Below are 23,894 nucleotides of genomic sequence, written 5' to 3' on the forward strand. Positions count from 1 at the left end.
ATATATATATATATATATATATATATATATAGTAAGTTATAAAAATATATACGGCTATTAAGCCACACAGAATATTCCGCTTATAAGCCTCACGAATCCCAACGAGAATAAAACGCGGAATTTTCTGTTTGATTTTATTTCCATATATATTTTAATACCTTACTACCTAGTTATACCTATGTATTGAACATTGTTGGAGTAAAAAATGTAAATGTACGCATAAAATTATATCTTCATATATTAATTTAGATGATTAAATAAGTATATATATGTATATATATATATATATATATATATATATATATATTCAAAAGAGTGTAGCCATGAACAATTGTTTTTTTTAATCATTTTTAATTCGTTTTAATGTTGTTAAACTATTTAAAAATATTTACAATGTTAACAGTCTGAAAAACCTACAATTGTTAATGGCAACACTATGTTAAATATACATTTTTTCACTTATTGCAAACACACTACCATCATTATATATATATATATATATATATATATATATATATATATATATATATATATATATATATATATATATATATATATATATATATAGCATACATTTTGGACTCAGTTACTGAGTCAAGAAAAGCTTCCCAATTGGTGATTTCACGGATTTCGATGAAAATAAAAATATAGGAGTGTTAAACATTTGTTCGTCATCATTCAACCCCAGGCATCGTCGGGGCTCCTTGCTAGCATATATATATATATATATATATATATATATATATATATATATATATATATATATATATATATATATACATAAATCAGTTGTATATACATTATAATACAAAATATTTTGCAAAGGGGACGATTTAGACAGATACATTCACATTTAAGATACACCGTGAACCCTTACCCTGAATCCTTTTACCATTTTCTTGATGATAGATCAAATGTTATAATATGGAAGTTAATTACCATCTATATTTTCATCTATGAAAATAAAACAAACAAAACACTGATCATTCTAAAACCGGAAATTATTCTCATACATCACATAAACATTTTTTCCGTTTGCAAACACAACTGAGGGCGGGTAACAAGAATTACATTTAATTTAATTGATTTGAAATAAATTAATAGTGATTATAATAAATCAAATTTTAATAACATTCATAAACACAACCATAAAAGTATATGATCATTAATAATATAAATTTCATTAAAAGCGCTTTAATATGTGAACATTTAAGTGAATGAGGTATCTTTTTTAATGTTAAATTCTTTAAAATTAGTACAAAAAGAAATTATGCCAGAGTAAATTTTGTACATTCCTATTTTCAAGATAATAATTTATCTTCTAAAGAGTGTGCTTTTTGTATATAGTGACTAAATTGTGAAAAAATAAAACTAGAATAATTTGAATTTATTATTTTACCCATGCACATACATATTACTATAATTATTTCAATACCTACAAACACTAGTGTTCCAACTTTTCGGAATTTGTCAGTACAGAAAGTTAAAGCCAGTCGGGAGGTTCGGAATTGGGACTGAGACCATCTCTGACTCTATCAAGAAGAAAAAATCCGCACGGCCAATTTAAACTGCAGCATATAGTGTTAAATTAGCAAGGAAAGGTGAGAGTGATCTTATGATTATGACATCATTATCCCCATAAAAGTTTAAAGTTATCGACTTATTTGCATTTTAACTTAGAGTGCTCAAGAATAGGACCTGAGAAATATTTTGCTATAATTATTTTCATACGTTAAGACAGCTATATACAACCATATATATCTATATACACACATACATGCGACCACACACACACACCCACACATACACACATACACACACGCATATATATATATATATATATATATATATATATATATATATATACATATATATATATATATATATCACTTTTTTCTGATTTGAGATACATCTAGTTAGTTTTTTTGTAAGTTTTTTTTTTCTGGATTGTCTTCCCTGTGAGACTTCGAAGACATTAATATAATTATATCCATTGCATCACAGATCATTGTTCAATGAGACTAACTAAATTAGTATTGTATTATTTGACTCACAAACACTATTATATTGTAAAAGTATTTACGTTATTTTAATTGCCCAGCTTCATCAGATAATTGTTTTACAACATATGATATATACACTTACCCACCTGTCATTAAGGCGGTCGGGTTTCGATCCTGGCTTGAGCCGCATTGATGAGCTGCGAAAGAGCCAAACAGTACTGTATTATGATGACTATATACATATATATATATATATATATATATATATATATATATGTGTATGTGTGTGTGTCTGTATATATATATATATATATATATGTATGAATGTTGTTGTTGTTTTTTTGTTGTTGTTAGCGATACTTATTGAATGAATTCAACAATTTATATGGAAGTGCATTTTTTCTTTAAATGCGCATTGGAAAAAAGGTCCCTTTGGACCAGTTTGATACCCCCAGATGAGGATCGGAATATGTATTATTTTTAATATATATATATATATATATATATATATATATATATATATGTATATATATACATACATATATACATATATATATACATATATCATCAATTAAATTTTCTTTTAGAAAAAATTCAGAAATGTTCATTAATTTTTAAAAAAATTGGCCTCATTATAACTTTAAAAAATTAGTCCTATGTTCACTTTAATGGAAAAAAATTAAAGCATATTCCTTTCACGACAGTCTTGATAACCTATTAAGAAATCTACGACATATACATTACTTTCATTATGAATCACTGCATTTATGTTATATAACTTATGTATGAAATTATCTAAGAAATACTATCACTAAAATCCCGAATATCTACGTCAACCGCTATTTGTAACCGCACCCATCAATTGGTGAACAATATAGACTAAACCTTTAATTGTATCTGTTGATTATTATATAATTTGAATTATATATACATATATAATTTGACATAACTCTTATCCCTGAGTGGGTTCCGGCCCTTGATAAGTGGTGATCACTGTGTAATATATATATACATATATAAATACACATATATATTTATACGTAGTTATCTATTTATATATATCTTTCTATCTATCTTTCTATCCATCTATCTATCTATCTATCAATCTATCTCTCTCTCTATATGTATATATATGTATATATATATATATATATGTATATATATATGTATATATATATATATATATATATATATATATATATATATATATATATGAAATACACTAATATAGACAATACAACATTACAAATCTTTCGGACTGTATTAGAATGCGGGCAGAAACAATGAACGTATATATATATATATATATATATATATATATATATATATATATATATATATATATATATATATATATATATATATGTATACACACATATTTATATATATATATATATTTATACACATATATATATATATATATATATATATATAACTGTATAACGAATAGGAAAATTACACCTAGTATTCCTGATCTTTTTGCAACGTCACATCATCTACATATAAATAGCATACATTACTTATTTACTTTGGAATAAACACGCACATATATACACACGTGCGTATATATATATATATATATATATATATATATATATATATATATATATACATATATTTACATATATATATATATATATATATATATATATATTAAACACACATATATACGCACGTGAGTATATATCTGTGTTGAATTTATATATATATATATATATATATATATATATATACTTGACTTTTCAGTATTGTACACGTTTTAATTTTGTAGTAGTTTTCATAAAATACTATTCATTAGAAATTACTATTAATCCCATAACTGTGCATCAATTGGGCACCATGCATATTTTATTGCAACTTATAATAAAAATCATACAAATATTCTGCCAGTTGTGTCGAAGAAAGCTTCAAAGGAAATTGCCGTATTCATCTAACTAATCCCTATAATGTTTATTAAAATAAATCTACATTAAAAGGCTTTTGTCCTCTTTGGTCGTCGACCATATAGAAGTAAAGATTAATAAACTATGTTAGACGGATGGGCCTAACACATTTCTAGACAACGTCTACGGTTAATGTGGTACGGCACTGTATAATCCCTATTCATCTCTATATGATATGCATCAATCGAATACCATAATTCTTGGTTCGCCACAGGTGAACGTATGTATTGTATAATTAAGAAATCACAGACCCACACACACATGTATATGCATATATATATGTGTGTATATGTATGTATATATGTATATATATATATATATATATATATATATATACTGTATTGCATGTGTATATATATATATATATATATATATATATATCCCTGTATATATAGTAATCCACATACAGTACTGTTTCGCTGTTTCACAGTTCATCAGTGCTGTTAGACAGGCCTCAAGCCAGGATCGAAACACGACCACCCAAATAAGAGCCAATGCTTCTTACAATTGTGATGCTGCGGTGTGAGTAATGAATTAACGATGTTTTGACATATATATATATATATATATATATATATATATATATATATATATACATTTATATATATATGCATATATGTATATATATACGTATATATCTATATCTCTCTATCTCTCTCTATATATATAAACCTATATATATATGTGTGCGTGTGTGTGTGTGTGTTTTCACTCTCATCTCTACGTAAATCTAAACGTGGTTTACATAAAAAAAGTTCCTTCATAAGAACTGGCCGCCTGTGGAGCACAATACTATTTTCTTGCTTCTCAGCTAATACAATATTGTTGCCTTCAAGTTCAACGTAAGCTTAAGTAATCAATTTACCAAATTTCCCCAACTAACGCTTGCTACGCTATTGTCATTAATTAACAGAAATCCTCAAGTGGATTCCTGGCCTCGATAATAGGTGGGTCTTTTGTAAACATATGCATATTGCATAATATACGTTTTATATACTACATTCATAATAGATCGTTTAATTTGCGTCTAGTAATTTACACACACATACACACACATATATATACACATATATATATATATATATATATACACACACATATATATATATATATTTACGTGTATATTTATTATTCTCAGATAATGATATTATAAAACGTGTCATTGTAATATAAGCACTTAATAACAGACTTACTGTTTAAACGTGGTTCATCACGCTAGTGTAATGACGCGAATAACCTTTCTAATATTTCTTGCGTTTAATCTGGAAGCAACTAAAACTAACAAATTAGTATTTTATACGGGAAGAGTTTTTTAATGTTGTTTCTCTTCAGAATTAGAGTAGATTTTATTCCCAGATTTCTTTTAATAATAAATATTAATTACGTTGTTCTAACGCTTCCTTACTGATTAATGTTTGTTTGATCTACGAATTTCATGTTAATATTTGAATCACATGAAAGAAAAACCGTACCAGTAGAAAAGCTTCAACATGTTTTATCTGCATACAAAATACAAATTATGAATAGAATAATTAGACTAGGTTAGTAATGGTTAATATCCAGATAAGATATTTGTTATTTTTTTTACTAGTCAGTGCAAGTTCATATTGGTAAATTTCTGACGCAACAAAATTTAGTAATTGGTAAAAGGCGTTTACAACGCTCTTTATTAAACCAAATATAGCAAAGCTAATTATACTACATCTAATTAGAAACCTGTGTATTGACAGCAATTATTTATATTTTAGATCATTCAAAAGACAAATAAAAGAGAATTGTTGTGATTTATGAATATCGCATACAAAAATAAATTAGCTGATAAAAGAATCAATCATGCATTTAAAACTACGTATATATATATATATATATATATATATATATATATATATATATATATATATATATATATATATATATATGTATGTATAAAAATTGCAGAATGATAAAAGTGTCGCTTTAAACAAGACACTATGGTTTTTAAAAACTTTTATTAAAAAAAAAGTAGGTAACTTGGTTATGTAGTAGAGCTGAGATCTATTAAATATAGACACCTTCATCCTCAGTCAGACCCTTTATCCGGTTCGGTAACTGGACGCATAACTTTTTTACAAGCGCTGGTGGAAGCAAGGAAAAAACTCGGCAGATGGCGGCGATCAGGCTGGCTTTGATGTGTGGGAGGTTATGTTTCTGAATATCTCAACGGATACCAAACGACGTAGCAGAGTGAGGTAAGTGAAAGGAGTGTAACCAAGAGTGGCTCTCTTTGCAGTGAATTCTGCTGCCACACCCAACCTCCGCCGGCGGAAACTTGATTGCACCAGGGTATCACGACACTCTTCGGCACATCCAGTTACAATTTTATGATGATTCCAAGCAAACCTACACTATGGGATGATGTAGTTCTCACTAGAAACCTGGCAAAGAGTATAACGAGGAGCTGTGCCCTCCAGCATTGAAAGTTCCGGATTAACATTTTGAGTATGCTGGCAATGATCCCGTTTTTCATAACTTGGATCGGTAGAGAGCATGAGTTGTAAAGCGGTGCATCTGCGATCTCGCTCCTTGAATAGTGTGCCACTTTCAGACACGATATAAAGCTTTTATCACTCTTGAGACTTGTACACAACTGTCCAAGTAGTAGATCGTCTGCAAAAAAAAAAAAAAAAAAAAAAAAAAAACTGTTTCCATCAAATAAAAATAGAATCATGTATTTTTTCTTAGGTGGCAATTTTCTTGTAACTCTCTGTCTGTCACATATATATATATATATATATATATATATATATATATATATATATATATATATATATATATATATTTACATATTATATATTATATATATATATATATATATATGTTGTAGTGTGTATGTGTGTATATTTTAAAGGCGAGATAAATTACCCTCGTACTTATTTATGAAACAAAACTCGAAAATAAGAACTAGTTATGGACGTATTTTAAAAGATCAAAACACACACATATCTCTCTCTCTCTCTCTCTCTCTCTATATATATATATATATATATATATATATATATATATATATATATGTTGGCAGTAACTCATTATTCAAGCACTTCTACGTGAAAACTTCTACGTGAAAACGACTGAGTTATTCTTTTTCCGATTTTTTGTGTATCTTTTCCATTCGCCGAGCGATATTGTTTGTTGTAGCTGACGTTTGTATAAAATGTCACTGAGCCGTTGTTGTTCAGCCACATTATCTTCAAGCGCTTTATATTGATGCGTCTGATTATCATCAGGAGCGATTGATGTCGTTATCGTTTTCTTTTCTTTTCCTTTTGATGCTTGGTGTATATATATATATATATATATATATATATATATATATATATATATATATATATATATATATATATATTGTTAGTTTGCAATAAAGTTGGGTTCAGAAATGTTAGAGGCAATTAATTTTTATTTTTAATTTCGATTTTATTATTTTATAGTTTAATTATTGAGTTTCTTGCTAGTTATTAAATAATGTTATTATATTTGTCCCGTGGTTAAATGAGATCTGGTTAAAATCGGTTGCACTTATTTGATAAGCTTATTTCCACCTTTAAAGAATGCCTCTGAACACACTCTAAGCACTCACACAACGCATACATAGGTCACACAACAACGATACTATCCCGACGATAAACATATCATTTAGCTGACAAAAGTGCTATAAAACAACACCTAACATCCCAGGATAAAAACCTACAATCATCCGACATTACAAATATCTAAACCAACAATACTAAAATTCGATATTTTACTAACTGCCTAGGACGACTGAAATTGCTAGAAACCATACTCCTCAAAAAGTGCAATGCCTGGTGTCTAGTCCTGTATGTACCTAGTATATGAATTCCTATTCTTTTCATGCTGTTGACCTAATGACAGGTTTATGTTTATAACATACTAGCAGAAGTGTCCGACGTTGCTCGGGTGTTTGGAGGTGTATGCTGTGCAAAAAAAGCAAAAAAACAAAACAATGGTTAATTTTTTAAAACTTTGACCCCTATTATGACCCCTTAAAATTTATTGTTTCGGGCTCAAATCACTTTATTAAGTTAGATCCAGGTTCAAGGAACCTAAATCTAAAATTTCAAGTGTCTAGACCCAAAATTGTCGGAGGAGTTTTGTAGAGTTCTTAAAGGTCAAATCGTTGAAATTTTACCCCTTAACAGCCAAATTTCTGGCTACCACCCGTCACATCGATTTTCCCAAATCTCAGTACCCGGTATTTCAAATTTCGAGTCTATATACTAAAAACTGACAGAGTTATTACGTAGGGAAATGTACACAGACATACAGACACACAGACACACAGACAGACAGACAGACAGGCAGGTTCACTTTTATAGATATATAGATTCTAAAAACGGTTACTTGTATATGACATTATATTTTCATTTTAAATTATATTTTGTTTTTATTCATTAAAACAGTAATTGTTCTATATATGCTCTTCAGAGCCGACTTCATCGAAACTCAAAATTACTTTATTTATTTATTATTTATTTCATTTATTTATTTATTTTTTTTTTGCAAAATTATTATTTCTTTATGGCAAGGAGTTCAGAGAACTACAGCTAGCAAATTTAAAGTAACCACTAGTAGATGGGGGAGGAAGCACAACTCTATTCCCGTACCTGAACCCAAACTCAATTTTCTTAGGCGACACGTTTTAATTATTTATTATTATTTTATCCGAATTTTATTTTTTATTATTATATTTCATGTTTTTTATTATTATCTTTTTTTTAATTTTGTATTTTCGCAATCCTTTATTTGACACGTTATTTAAGTTTACGTAACTTTTATATAGTAATCATTATGCGTTTATATTTTTAAGTTTTTCACGTAATTATTTTTGCACAGGAATTTGCATGTCTGTTTACTTGCAAAATATATCCAGTTAATACATATACATAAGTTTTATAGCGGTTTTAGATCACCAAATGCTTCATACTCAAATACATTTTTTTGCCATCGATATCCGTGTAATCGCCGTAATTTTTTGCTAAACAATTGTGTGTTTAGGTTGACAAATTGAACGAAGGAATTCATTTATTAAACAGCAGCAAGTGAAGCGCGTCTCAGTGACCAGAGGTGCCAGGATACTGGGACCAATTGGTTACTTTATAAAATTCTCATATTCCCCAATTATTTGTGCCATATTAACATAAAGTCTGGCCCTTACTGAATAGTATCAACCGACTAAAACCAGACTCAACAAAATATGATATCAGAAAAGTGACTAAGCACTATTCCCAACTTTCCAATTTATTCTGCTGCGTATTTTTCTTTGCCAATTTCACCTGCTTTGATCTGTCATACTTCTTTAGAGTCAAATAGATTTCGTTGTACAATGACATCAATTTCAGTTGTATATGCAACGACGCAAAGTTAGTGAATTGTAGTCATTTGTGATAGTCAGTGACATGATTTTTCCTATCATTATGCGATTGTTTCAGATGATTAATATACTGCTACCTTACTGATAAACAGCATTGCACTTATATGGGGCATGGAATTAAGCCAAGCCAATTTTCGTGACTGTTACTAAGTTTTTTTTTCCCTAATTGTCTCCTTTATATCATTACGTGTATCTACATGAAGTGTTACATACAACGTAATATTTTAGGCATAGTTTGTCAGTATTAACTTCAACATTACTCACTACAATAGTAGAGCTAGGTAGTAAATTATGAACATATATTAATGGAAATCAAGTAAAACAGATGCTCCCGCGTGTCATGCTTGAAAATAATAATACATATAATTTAGTTTGACGATGCTTTTAGATAGTTATATAATTCATGTCTGAAAGTATCGTCAATAATGATGGTATAATGATGAGAACACTGTTTCTGTCTGGATCATGATATTATAATCATAAGATCCCTCTAAACGTCGAAACATTGATGAAAATATGAATTTCAACTGTATGTATCGCGGTTAAAGTTGCCCGTATAGATTCTTCCTTTCTAATAGAGTAAAATATAGCTTTTTGGCCGGGTTCGAATCGTAAATCCCTTCACTGGTGATTCACAAAAGGATGAAACATTGGTGTCTGTAGGTATTAAATATAATTATAATAATATTTATATCAGACGCTTTAAGAACGCGGTTCCTATTGTTGAACATTTTGAAAGTTAAACTCGCATGCTCAGATAAGGAGGTTATAATCCACAATTCGTTCTAGACGTCTAGACATTAATATAAACGTTAATTTTCACCGTGTTTCTCACGTGGCCGGTTTCGAATCTCCTGACCGTCTGTAATCGTGACTGATGGTTCCCAAGAGTGCCTGTGGGTATTAAAAACAACTTTCCTATTATATTAAGTTGTTGCAAAAATAATGGCGTTCTTGAAAAGAAGTTGAACGTCAAAAAAAAAACATTTGTAGCAGTCTTCGTCGTTGTTGTCACTTATCACTTTTTAATGCGTAATTATTGCAGAAAATGACCGTCCCAAACTTTTAACATCCTTTTGTAAGAATTTTCATACAAATACTATACCGTGTGCAGTTAGAATTTATTTAAAAATAATAATTTTATTGAGACAATTTTGAAAACTTTTTTTTTGTAAGTCCTATGTTTCGCTAATACATAGACTCCTCAGGGCCGAAAGTCCGGTTCGTGAATTTCTTTAATTGTATTCTTTTTTTAATTTTACTTTTAAAAAGTGTCTTCAAAAAGTGTGACCATCTTTTACTTTAAATCCCGCTCGAAACTGGAGCACTACACACTTGAAACCACCGGACTAACACGTAAATTCTCGTCTCTTCGCCATAATACCAAAATGAAGAAAAAGAAAAGCAATTCACGAACCGGACTTTCGACCCTGATGAGGCTATGTATTAGCGAAATATACTTCAAAATATATATTTTACTTTAAAAACAATAGTTTAACAAAAAAACTTTCGTAATCCGTATGATAGCAACACGTTTCTACACCAACGGAAAAAATATCAGAATTGCGTAGAGCAAAGAATATGGTGTCTCGTTGCTGTTCTTAGGGTTATAATAATCAATATCTTAGGTCATGTCCGCCTTGGAGCAGCAGTTTCGGTCAGTTAAAGAAGGATGTTAAAGGAACCAGTGTCCATCAGTGAGTGTGAATAAACATAAATAACCGAAATTAATCGCTTAAAACAGCGGTATCGCCGAAAAATAGCAGTAATCGACTCGAAACTGCCGGCTAATGGCAACCACAACCCGTTACTGGCCGTCTTAACTATAAACTGGCAGTAGCCAACTTAAAAAAAAACAACAAAACAAGAAAAAAAACATGATCATCATGAACGACGATGACTGCTAATCGATAAGAGTGCCCGGAATTTGAAGACAGGCGATTTACCTGCCAGTTTCCGCCAGTGCACGCCCCCATCAAGAGGAGACAGTAAATGCCTGAAAATAACTATCAATCACTTTCAGGACTGCCAGTGACTATCGGCGCCGTCACTGGATGACATCACCATACAATGTCTGACAGTGTAGAAATATTGAAAATAAGGCATTTCATTTCACAGCAGTCTAATGGATCTCGACGCTGTCAGGATCAATGGTGATGTTGCATAGTATGGGTACATAACTGGATCACGACTTATAACGTAGAATAAGACATTTATATAACGACATATACGTCGACGACGGTGATGTGACAATTGTTGTGCTCATTATATTAATAGGAGAGATATTAATGCGAAGAGATGACGAAGTGCACGGTTCTTTAACACAGAAAAGGGACTTCTTTATTGATGATGAGGACAGCCAATCACCACTTTGGAAGGGAGTTTCATATAATGTGCATTTACAAAACTGATAGACAACACACATTACATTTCGGTGGATGGCAAACGAAGACAGGGGCTTACTTATAACATGAAGATATTTATTTGAGTTGGATGAGAATGGTTAGGTATTCAATGCCTCTAGATTTCTACAATGTCTTGTCGCTCTTTCTGTCTCGCCTCTTAAAAACGCCAAGACTAACTCGGCTCTCCCAACGCTAATTGTCAACCCCGAACTCTTATGACTTACCCTGACACATTTCGAACTCTACCATAACTGAATATGAGTTACACTATCTTCTTTGTGGTGTCAGAAAATGCTCAAGCATATGAATGTCTCCTCACGTGGATTCTACATGTTACATGTGTCTCCAGTACATTTTTGGCAACACAAAGAACATTCCTTTATAGACTTTTCATTTTACTTCTGTGATATAACTTGTTTTATAGTTATTTCTAATATAATAGATAATTCTCCAAATCTCTGAAATTGCATCTAAATTGCAGTATGTATTCTTTTTAAACTTTTGATTACTGAGATCGATTCTAGGATATTCCTTAAATAAATATTATTTTTTATTCGGTCTACTTCGTTTCTCTTATCCGTTCAATATGCAACAGGGTTTGACAATGAACAAACGGAATTTCCGCCAAAAAACTTAAACAGCCACTAATGCTTGCCATTGAAAATAGAAAATTTCATGTTAGAGCAGACTGATGGACGCCTATACTGACCATGTTCGACAGTAAATGCCACGACCCGACAATGATAGTTGGAAAGGTACTTAGTGCCCAACAATTACTTCCAGTAACCGCCTCAAAGCATAACAAGTCACCAGCTATGATCAGCGCTCGACAGATAAAGACCAGTTTCAGTAACGTGCTGTTCCAGAAAGACGTACACCTATCATGACCGCCAGATATTGCCAGATGCAAAGAAACTACTAACCGCAAGTAATTACTCCAAACGAACAGTAATCGCCATAAGCCTCCAGCTCTAACAATTGTAGCCAGTGATTTTCCCTAGATGCTACTGCCAGGAAATGTCCGACAGTGGCAGCCAAAAAAATCAATTTTGGTCGTAGAAGCCAGTGCCGATTAATGTAAGGGCTGATTTTTTTTGGGCTTTGTGTCCTAATTCCACCAACCAAAACCAGATGACTGGTCATATATATATATATATATATATATATATATATATATATATATATATATATATATATAAATCTTAAAAAGAACTCTTTTTTGAGGATAGATTTTAAACTCCTCCCATTAAACGGTAACAATTTTACAATATAAAATGTAATGGAAAAAACTACATCACATATATTTAATTCAGAAATGTATATTTTAATAAAGTGAGGCATTTTACACTTGATCAAAATTATAAAACTATATGGTACAATTTTACGAAATCGTATTAAAAGTGTATGAAAATGTTAAACAACAAAATTTAATAATGAGCTCTATCTCCTCTGGTTTTGAAGAATTTAAAAATTATTTGGGGCATGCTCGAAATGAGTGTTTCCATTAAAGTGTAAGGGATGTTGCTTCAGTTTCTGAGGATGGCTTCATGAAGTTCATTTTCATTGAATATTGTTTGCTATTTCAATAAACATCGGTTGTCATTCATCTCCAGAAATTTTCACTTGAATTCAAGTCCGGGGAGCATGCAGGACGTCCCAAAGTATGGACCCGATTTTTCTGCAGAAAAGTCAAGGTGCATCGTGCAGCGGGGTTTGCAGCCTTATCTTGTTGGAATAACCATCCATCCTCACATAAAAGATAAACCTCCGTCATCAGCGATGCTTTTTGCAGCAGCTGACATGACCAACCGCTGTCTGACGAACCTGCATGGACCCCGATCGTCCCTAAGTAAAAAAAAAAAAATATTCCATAGCTTTAGGAACTCTCCAGCACTATAATGTTTGAGGAATTTTTCAGGAGGTATATTTTCATTATATCAATACTGCTTGATAGCATTAGGACCATTCAGGACCATTCAGGACCTTTTTACACTGTTAACATCCCATTAAAGCGGTCCATCTTGCGACGTAGAAGCAGATAAGGAAGTTGTTTACACTTTTTATTTACCATATCTTTTTGTAAGCATCGTCTGATGGTTACTGGGCTGCAATCAGTATCTGTGACTGCCTTTATTTTACAAGAAGAAATCCCCCTGCCGTTCACAACAATCTGGCTCATGCCACTAAGAAATTCAAGATAAATTTTTAAGGTTTACTTTTGCATAATTCTCACTGTACTTTAGTAAGTTGCAAATGATAGTTTGCTGAGATTTACCTTAGTTGCGATTGCCGTTGTAACAAACTTTGCTCATGCAAATCTCGAATTCGAGCACACTTAACATCTGTCCGTTGTCTTGTTTTAGGCGTGGCGACACTTTTCCGCGGTGATTGCTAATCTGTAACTGAAATGAATAAACTTGTACTCTGATGTTATAATGTTTATGAAGTAGAATATGCCTTATTTAATAAAAATTGAAATTTCTGAATGAAATGTTTGGAATGCAGCTTTTTTTTTCTTTTAGCACATAACATTTTGGCTGAATTATTTCGACTTTATTAGACTTGGCGGTTCACTTTTCACATTTAGACATTTCAATATGTGCTCTACGCATAATTGCGTTGACAAACCGATACGCGTAAGATTCTGACAAAAACAGCTTGGAGTTAGGTATGTACCGGATGCGTGACTGTTAAGGCACCTTTTGCCTTTTATGTAATATTCTCTTTACTGAGATTTACTAATACCACATTAGGTATTATCAGTTCTTCTAATTTTTACATTTTATATGTTGCATTTAAATCATTTGTTTCAAATAAAATTGGAGTTTCTCAACATTGTTCTACGTAATGTATCGCTCATTTCACATCGAATTTGGGTGACATCAATTCTTGTCAACATTTCAGTAATCACATTATTTCCCTTCACTATTATGTTTGATTACTCGATTCTAGCGAATCCTCTCGGATAGCAGACGATGCCCTTTTCTGTAAATTCAGTGAGAGAGCTACACCCTTTAATATGACAGTAATCTTCCTATGATCATTTTCATCGAATCCTTGATTATATCTATAAGGTGTTTTCTCTTTTTAAAATCTTTTTTAACATGTTTTTTTTGTAGATGAATGAATTTTTACGAAAATATTTATGCCCTAAGATAAAACAAACAAAAAAACAGCAATATAAATGTTAAAAAAATCAATAACGGTTACAGAATTATATTGTATTTCTCTTCTAATGTGCTCCTATGTGTAGATTGTTGTTCAAGCACCAGGATAAACTGGCCAGACCACATGGCTCACTGCCACCAATGCTCCGCCAATCCATACGGATACTTGTTTTCATGCAAGGATATTATTCTTAGATTATTCATTCGTCAAAAAGAGACAAGGAATTGTTGTTGACTTCCAGCTAAACGCTCATCGGCTTTATTGTCCTTGGTAATATAAATGCTGTTGTTGTTCACAACTTGAATAGGTTGGAAATTATCAACACGCACTATCATTTCGATGTCTTGTCTGCGCTGTGCATATATTATGTATATTCCCACCAATATATTTAAAAATATTCCAATACATAGATGCATCAGTGAATCATTGGATACAATCTATGTTACACAAGAATGAGTTATATATTGATTTGATGGTCATATATGGCATTGATAAAAAAAAATGCGTAATTTAATTCATATTGCGGATTTGAATAGTAAGGCAAGGATTAAATTCATCGCAGATTTTTTTTTTCATATATCAATGTGTAAGTGAAGGGTGTTAATTAGTGTGTTATATTCGAGGAGCAAAAGAATTATACGAGAGATGTATCAATAGTCAGTTGCATCGTAATTACGTGATGATATATTATAAAAATTCTCGAAAATATAAATGAATTAAAACGGAAAGTGAAGCTTTTTACCCATCTTCCTAGTTGACATAGCATTTTGTGCATTTTTACTTCAACTCAAATTGAAACTAACTCGGAAAAGCAAGACGCACATCAGCATCCACATCAGTTGCTACTAGTTTACCATCAAATTTAATAAATGATTTTTTTTAATATATCCGCATGTAATCTACGGATGGTATAGCCCGATTGAAAAGGAAAAATCACACACACACACACACACACACACACACACACACACATATATATATATATATATATATTGGATACTTATAGAAGGATAGATATATTATAACGTATCTACAGTTAAAGTCATTTCGTATACGTAAAGTCTTATGTGCTTTTTAAAAAGCAGCTGGAGATATGGAAAAAAACAAAACCTACATCTTTCTATGTAATTAATCATTTAGTTAACCAGTTTGTAAATGAGTTGCTTAAATATTAATTCAGTATAACCCGACTTCACAAGCCGCATTATTGAAATTTTATTATAAGGTAAAGCTCGAACGTTCCAACTAGAGGTATATAAAACAAAAAAAGACTCACGCATTAATATGTGAAGGGATGCTATCTTAAAATATCATCCTAAATCGGAAATGGAGAAGCAGACTTATAATAAGTAGATATTCATAAGTTCCTGTTACCCTTTTTTATGGAGAGTAGATTATGCAGTGGATGTGTTATCGGCATCTTCAGTAACTCTCGCTTCTCTTTTTTTGTCCCTCAGTCCTCATTTCCAATAAGTGATGTTTCTGACAAAAGGCGAAAAAAAGGCTGCTTTCCAGGTCGGTAGTACTTCGTGAACAATAGTCTGAGATGTTGGAAATTTATGTTTCTATGTCTATCATTAGTGGTATGTCAGTGGTAAGGGTACTGGAGGTAAACGTTTCATCTGGGCTGATGTTATCCGCCTGATAGCCAGGGACCTGAACCTTGGATTAACCACTCAGGAGGCTGTCCTCTTCTACTTCCCGTATCTGGCTTGCTCTAACCAAGTATGCTGACCTGCTTTACAAATCCCAACATTCTCACCATGAAATATCTAAAAAAAAACACGAATATACCTAGAACCCTTCCTCCAACGTAGACCCCTACTACCATGTCTCCTTCTCCAACATCAGGGGTCTACGTTCCAACCTTCCAGAGGTTGAAACCAAATTACAGGAGACGTATCCGGGCATATACTTTCTTAGCGAAACTGTAACAGGGCCGACCACATCCAAAGATGAGTTGATAACTAAAAGATACTCTAACTTAACATCTAAATCTGAACCCCTAGATCGCCATATATATATATATATATATATATATATATATATATATATATATATATATATATATATATATATATACATATATATATATATATATATATATGTCTGCGGCTTCCCATGTAGCAAGGATATCTCCTGAGAAGACCTTAATTTACCTTATATGTGCTTTCGGTTGCATTTGCGTACACCACCGCATTTATATTTTCCCTCTATCGCCCCCACAACAACGGATTTACTATATTTGAGTATATCTATAGCTACCAACGTAATAGATGCACTGAGACTAAAGCTGCTTCCAGGACTGCCAGCCACCACTGTAAAATAGTAATAAAAAATGCAAGAGAGCAAGAGAGTCTGTTAAATCCAAAGTAGCTGATCAGCGACTTGGTTCCCACCAATTTTGGCAAATAACAAATAGGATCCTGAACAGAAGTGTGCGTTCTATCCCAACCATTATCAATGGGCCAGAGGTCATCTCGGCAGCGTCAGGCAAGGCCAAACTATTTGCAAAGAACTTTGCAGCTAATTCTACCCTATGCGACGAAGGCCATCAACTCCCCATATTTCCTCCTATAACACAGAACAAGCTAGGTAATATACAAATATCCATGCATGAGGTCGCCAAGCTAATAAAAAACCTAGATTCCAGTAAAGCAACTGGCCCTGATGGCATCCCAATTTTAGTGTTAAAAAAGCTTCAACCAGAACTTGCTCCCATACTTACGAAACTATTTAAGCGCTGCCTTAAGGAGAAGTGCTTTCCGACCCCCTGGAAGACCTCATCAGTTTGCCCTGTATTTAAGAATTCAGGTGATAAGTCATCTCCCTCTCAATACAGACCAATAAGTCTTCTCTGTGTTATGAATAAGTTACTGGAATCAATATTAAATAGAGAAATAGTCAACCACCTCAGCAGAAACAACCTTCTTAGTGACACACAATATGGTTTCCGCTCTGCAAGATCTACCGCAGATGTGCTGACGGTTATATCCCACAGGATTAGTGAATCTCTTGACAAAGGCTTCCTTTCTAGGGCAATTGCTCTTGACATATCAAACGCCTTCGACAAGGTATGGCATAAGGGTCTACTTCACAAGATTTCCAGCTACGGTATAACTGGAAATGTTTACTCAATCATTGAATCATTTCTCTCCGATAGGCTCATAAGAGTAGTGGTAGATAGACAAATATCGGAGGGCTGCAATATAAATGCTGGAGTCCCTCAGGGGTCAATCCTGGACCCAAATCTCTTCCTGATCTACATCAATGACCTCCCTAAACACATACTTAAATCATTCGTTGACATCTATGCTGATGACACTACCATCTACGGCAACACATCAAAGGCTGTAAATGACAAAGTTCTCTCTGATTCTCTCTCCTCTGATCTAGAGCGCGTGGTTCAGTGGGGAAGATGTGGTTGGTTACCTTTAATGCATCGAAAACAAAACTCCTATCCTTACATCATCAACGCTCTGATCCCATTCTGGCATCAATTGTAATGGATGGCTCTCGTCTGGGTGAGGCCCCGTGTTTTGACAAGCTTCTGGGTTTGACCTTTACTCCTGATCTGAAATGGAACACGTACATCAAGTATGTTGCCAAGGTCGCTGGAAAGATGGCGGGATCCTTCTACCGCTCCAGAAGATATCTCACTACTGATGCAATTCTCTATCTATATAAAAGCCAAGTACGTCCAAGGATGGAATACTGTTGCCGTATCTGGGCAGGAGCTGCAAAACACAACCTCTCCTGCCTTGACAGAGTACAAAATAGACTTCGTGGCTTAGTGGATGATGCCCTTTTCTCTACCATGCAACCTCTCTCCCACAGAAGAGACGTTGCGAGCTTATCCTTGTTTTATCGTTATTTCCATGGCAGGTGCTCGTCTGAACTCCAATCTCTGGTCCCCCTTCGCCAATCTTTCATGGAAAAACACCCGTCTAGCTTAATCCACTATGGAAAATTTCACGAAAAACACCCGTCTAGCTGAATCCACTGTCAAAAGTTTCCCCCACTCTTTATATGTGCCTAAATCAAAACGCGGATTCCATGAACAAAGCTTCTTTCTTAGAACTGCACGCCTGTGGAACTCTGTTCCGTCTGCCTGCTTTCTAACGGACTACAACTTGAATGTATTCAAGTCCAATGTTAACAAATTCCTTATTAACTGCCCTCTTAAGTAATCACCGTTACCTCTGAGTGGCTTCCGAACCTTGATAAGTGGTGATCACTGTCTAAAAATAAGAACTGAGAAAATTTACCACCTCCTCTCTGTCTATCCTTCGGGTAACATTCACATTTTCGGTGACTTCCAATGTCCATAATGTGGAATAGCTGACTTACTCAAGAAGAAAGACGATGAGGGAAGGTTTTGTGATCATTTTGCCATTGCCATCAGATTGTTTGCAGGCCCACCCGTGTGCCCGATACTACCGGCCAGTGCGCAAGCCTTCTAGGCATTTTTCTCTCAACTTCCCCTGAGCTATGTCCATGTTCCGTTCTATCTCATCTGGGCGAACAGTTAATTGTAGGCATAGACCGATTCATATCATTCAAAAATTCCAACAAACACCTACCAGCCAGCCATGGTTCTCTCCCGAATGTGCTGCTACCATCACGCACAGAAATCACTTTTTCCATATATACCAACGTAATAGATGCACTGAGACTTAAGCTGCTTTCAGGACCGCCAGCAACCATTGAAAAAGAGTATAAAAAAATGCAAGAGAGCTATATGTTCAATCCGTTAAATCCAAAGTAGATGAGCATCAGGTGCGTTCCTACCAGTTTTGGCAAATAGCAAATAGGATCCTGAACAGAAGTGTACGTTGGACCCCAACCATTTTTAATGGACCAGAGATCATCTCGTCAGCATCAGATTAGGCCAAACTATTTGCCAAGAACTTCGCAGCAAATTTTAGCACATGCGACGAAGGCTATCAACTCCCCGTATTTCCTCTTATAACACACATCACAATTAGTATCATGCAAATATCTGTGCGTGAGGTCGCCAAGCTAATCAAGAACCTTGATTTCCGTAAAGCAACTTGCCCTGACGGTATTCCAATTATAATGTTAAAAAGGCTTAAACCAGAGCTTGCCCCCATACTTACAAAACAGTTAAAGAGTTGCCTTAAGGAGAAGTTCTTTCCAACAACCTGGAAAACATCATCAGTATGCTCAGTATTTAAGAATTCAGGTGATAAGTCATTTCCCTCTCAATACAGACCAATAAGTCCCCTGTGTATCACGAGTAAGTTGCTGGAATCCATATAAAATAAAGAAGTACTCAACCACCTCAGCAGAAATTACCTTCTTAGTGACATGCAATATGGTTTTCGTTTTTCTAGATCTACAGCAGATGTGGTAACGGTTATATCTCATAAGATTTAGCGAATCTCTCGACAAAGCCTTCATTTCTAGGGCAATTGCTCTTGACATATCAAAGGCCTTCGATAAGGTATGGCATAAAGTCCTACTTCACAAGACTTCCAACTACGGTATAACTGGAAATGTTTTCTTAATCATTTAACCATTTCTCTCTGATAGGGTTATAAGAGTAGATGTTGATTAGAATAAATCAGAGGCCCAGAGTATTGACGCTTGAGTCCCTCAAGCGTCTATCCTGGGCCCAACTCCCTTCCTTATTTACATCAATGATCTTCGAAACGCATACTAAAATTATTCGTTGACATCTATGCTGATGACATGACCATCTATGGAAACACATCAAAGGCCGTAAATGACAATGTGCTCTCTGATTCTCTCTCCTGTGATCTTGAGCGCGTGGTACAATGGAGTAAGATGTGGCTGGTTACCTTTAATGCATCTAAAACCAAGTTCTATCTTTACATCATAAACGCTCTGATCCCCATCTGGCAACAATTGAAATGAATGGCTCTCGTCTAGGGGAGGCGCAATGTTTTGATAAGCTTCTGGGTTTGAAATTTACTCCTGATCTGAAATGGAACACATATATCAAGTCTGTGGCCAAATTCGCTGGGAAAATGGCGGGATCCTTCTACCGCCCCAGAAGATTTCTCACTATCTATCTGTATAAAACCAACTACGTCCAAGGATGGAGTACTGTTTCCACATCTGGGCAGGAGCTGCTAAAAACAGCCTATCCTTGACAGAGTACAAAATAGACTTCGTGGCCTTGTGTGGGAGGGATGCCTTTTTTTTCATCCCTGCAACCTCTCTCCCACAGCAGAGAGACGTGTCGAGCTTTTCTTAGTTTTATTTTTATTTCAATGGCAGGGGCTTCTCTGAACTCCTATCTCTGGTCCTCCCTCGCCAATCTTTCTCGAAAAATACCCGTCTAAGTGAAACCAGTGCCAATTATTTTTCCACTCTTTATCTGTGCCTAAATCAAAACGTAGATTCCATGAACAAAGCTCCTTTCTTAGAACTGCACACCTATGGAACTCTCTGCCGCTTACCTTTTTCCCTTCTGACTTAATCTTGGGTGTCTTCAAGTCCAACATAAACTAATTCCTGATAAACTGTCCCCTTAAGTAATGACACGCTATCAAATCTCCGATACTAACTATTACTACGATGATATCCCATTGATGTACACAAAATAACCCTTGTCGCCGAGTGGATTCTTGTCCTTGATAATGCGGACCTCCATGTAAAAAACAACAAAATATTAGCCCAAGCACTAGATACAAAAACCCACCCTCTCCGAAGACATGAAAATTGTAGAACAAGGCGTATTTTGCGTTTTTATGTACATTCCCGATTAAATAATTTTAACGATGATTACTGCAGGAACATTACAATTCCTTAAGCACTTATATTGATACTTTGGGCCAACTGATAGAAAATCAGTAATAATGTCAATTTCCTACGAGAGATTTAGACCTTGCTTACATCCTCTTAAGTTTTCTGCTTACTAAAAATAGAAACAATACCTACAACGTTTATGCAAGATAAAATTGTTTGTATCGATGAGAGTTTAATAGAAAATACAATAAAATCTTAAATAAGAGATAATTCTAATGGCCGCTATACGCAGACATACGTATATATATATACATATATATATATATATATATATATATATGTGATATATATACACACATATATATGTATATATATGTGTGTGTGTGTGTGTATACATACATATGTATATTCGCCACGTAATAGACCAATATGGATATATATATATATATATATATATATATATATATATACTAGCAAAAGTACACGTTGTTGACTGTGTTCAAAAACAGCCTACAGAAAATTGACTCCTCTGATTTATGAAAGTATGGTAGGCTATGGAAAGAAAGGGTTGTAAAGAGATAGCTTCGAATTTGGGGGTATCAGAATCAAAGCAAAATATAATGAAAGTAAAAATAGATAACCCCCATAATTTATTATACCATGATTGTTCACACTGAAACACTTATCACAATATTCTATGGATCTATATTAAAAAAAAAAAATTAAACTTTGTGGCATATTTCCACTGTATGGAGGTTAGGCTCGAACGAACACCCCATAATTTTAATATATCATATTTCTTCAAACTGAAACATAATTATCAAAGTATACTTACGCAGATAGATATGGAAAGTCTGTATAAAAGTGTGTGCCTATTTTCATTCTATGGATGCCAGGCGTGAATGCAGGCCCCACAATTTTATCATACCATCCCTATTTGAGTTAAAACATACTTCTCAAAGTATTCTTATGTGCATCTGTATCAAGAACACTTGTAAACGATATTTTAAATTTTTTTTATTTTCATACTTTGTGGACCAGCGCGAACGCATAACCTACAATTTTAATGAACCACTGTTCTGCCAGATCAGCCATACCCATATCTGTGTCTCGCTACATCTTCTATCATTGTAATTGTGAATTATCAATTATGTTTATATAGCAGCAAACATAAGAAAAGCATGTGTATATGTATGATTTTTTCGGAAACGATATACTTTTATTCATTCAGATTTATTTACTAATAAGACCATCGAGGAATAACTAAAGTGTTTATGGATAGCATCTCCTAATAAGCAGCAATGGAAGGATAAGTGAGAGGAACTTATTGACGCAAACATATTTTGTAAACTAGAATATTTTTTTTAGGTGGCATTTCTTTCTTTTTTATATGATTTATATGAGATATATCTATGCGATATAATTAAAATAATGTAATGGGTTTGTATTGGCTCAATGCTACATAGGAGAAAAATGGTAGAAACATGGTAATTACATTTTTAATTTCATACTTGAATCAGATTTTTATTAAGGATACATTTACTATGAGTATGAAAAACTGGTGTTTAGAATGTTTCGATATGACATAAAATTTAAATTGTATCGTTAATATTTATTATTAAAATGGTTAAATTTTGTCTACCTTCTATGTATGTTTCTCGTAAATATTTCTTCTCTTAGCTTTAAACAAAAGTTGATTGGGTGTCTTTAAATTTTAATATGGCCAGGGATTCAAATCTACAGAGAGTACACAATTCCTCGCTAAGTTTATATGTTCACAAAGATCTTAGTGTTTCCCATTTTATATTAAAGGGGATTTTCATATCTTTTAAGTACCTTATGAATTGTAAGAGGGTTGTTTTTTTTTTCAATGGTCTATTAAAGTAGTGTTTATATGTACAGATTCTATGTTTAATTGGCCCTGATTTTCTGTGTGAAATAATAAGGCGAATTTGTGAGTGTGTAATTGATCATGGATTGTGTCTTTGTCTAAAGTAACTATTATAATTATTTGTCGATTTAAATTTGATATTGATGGGTAAGAAGTGTTATTAAATATTTTGCAATATGTGATGCGTTTTTTTTTTAATTTTCTTCGAATAATCTGAAAGAAAAACTTCAGCTACATCTGTGTTACTTTTCTTAGAATAATGGGAGTGAAAGAACAGCCTTTCCTATGCCTATCTTTACATTTTTTTGGTTAATTGCTAAG

Source organism: Euprymna scolopes, chromosome 9 (assembly GCF_053919585.1).
Source record: "Euprymna scolopes isolate OS-2025 chromosome 9, ASM5391958v1, whole genome shotgun sequence".
In the NCBI taxonomy this organism is placed as follows: Eukaryota; Metazoa; Mollusca; class Cephalopoda; order Sepiida; family Sepiolidae; genus Euprymna; species Euprymna scolopes.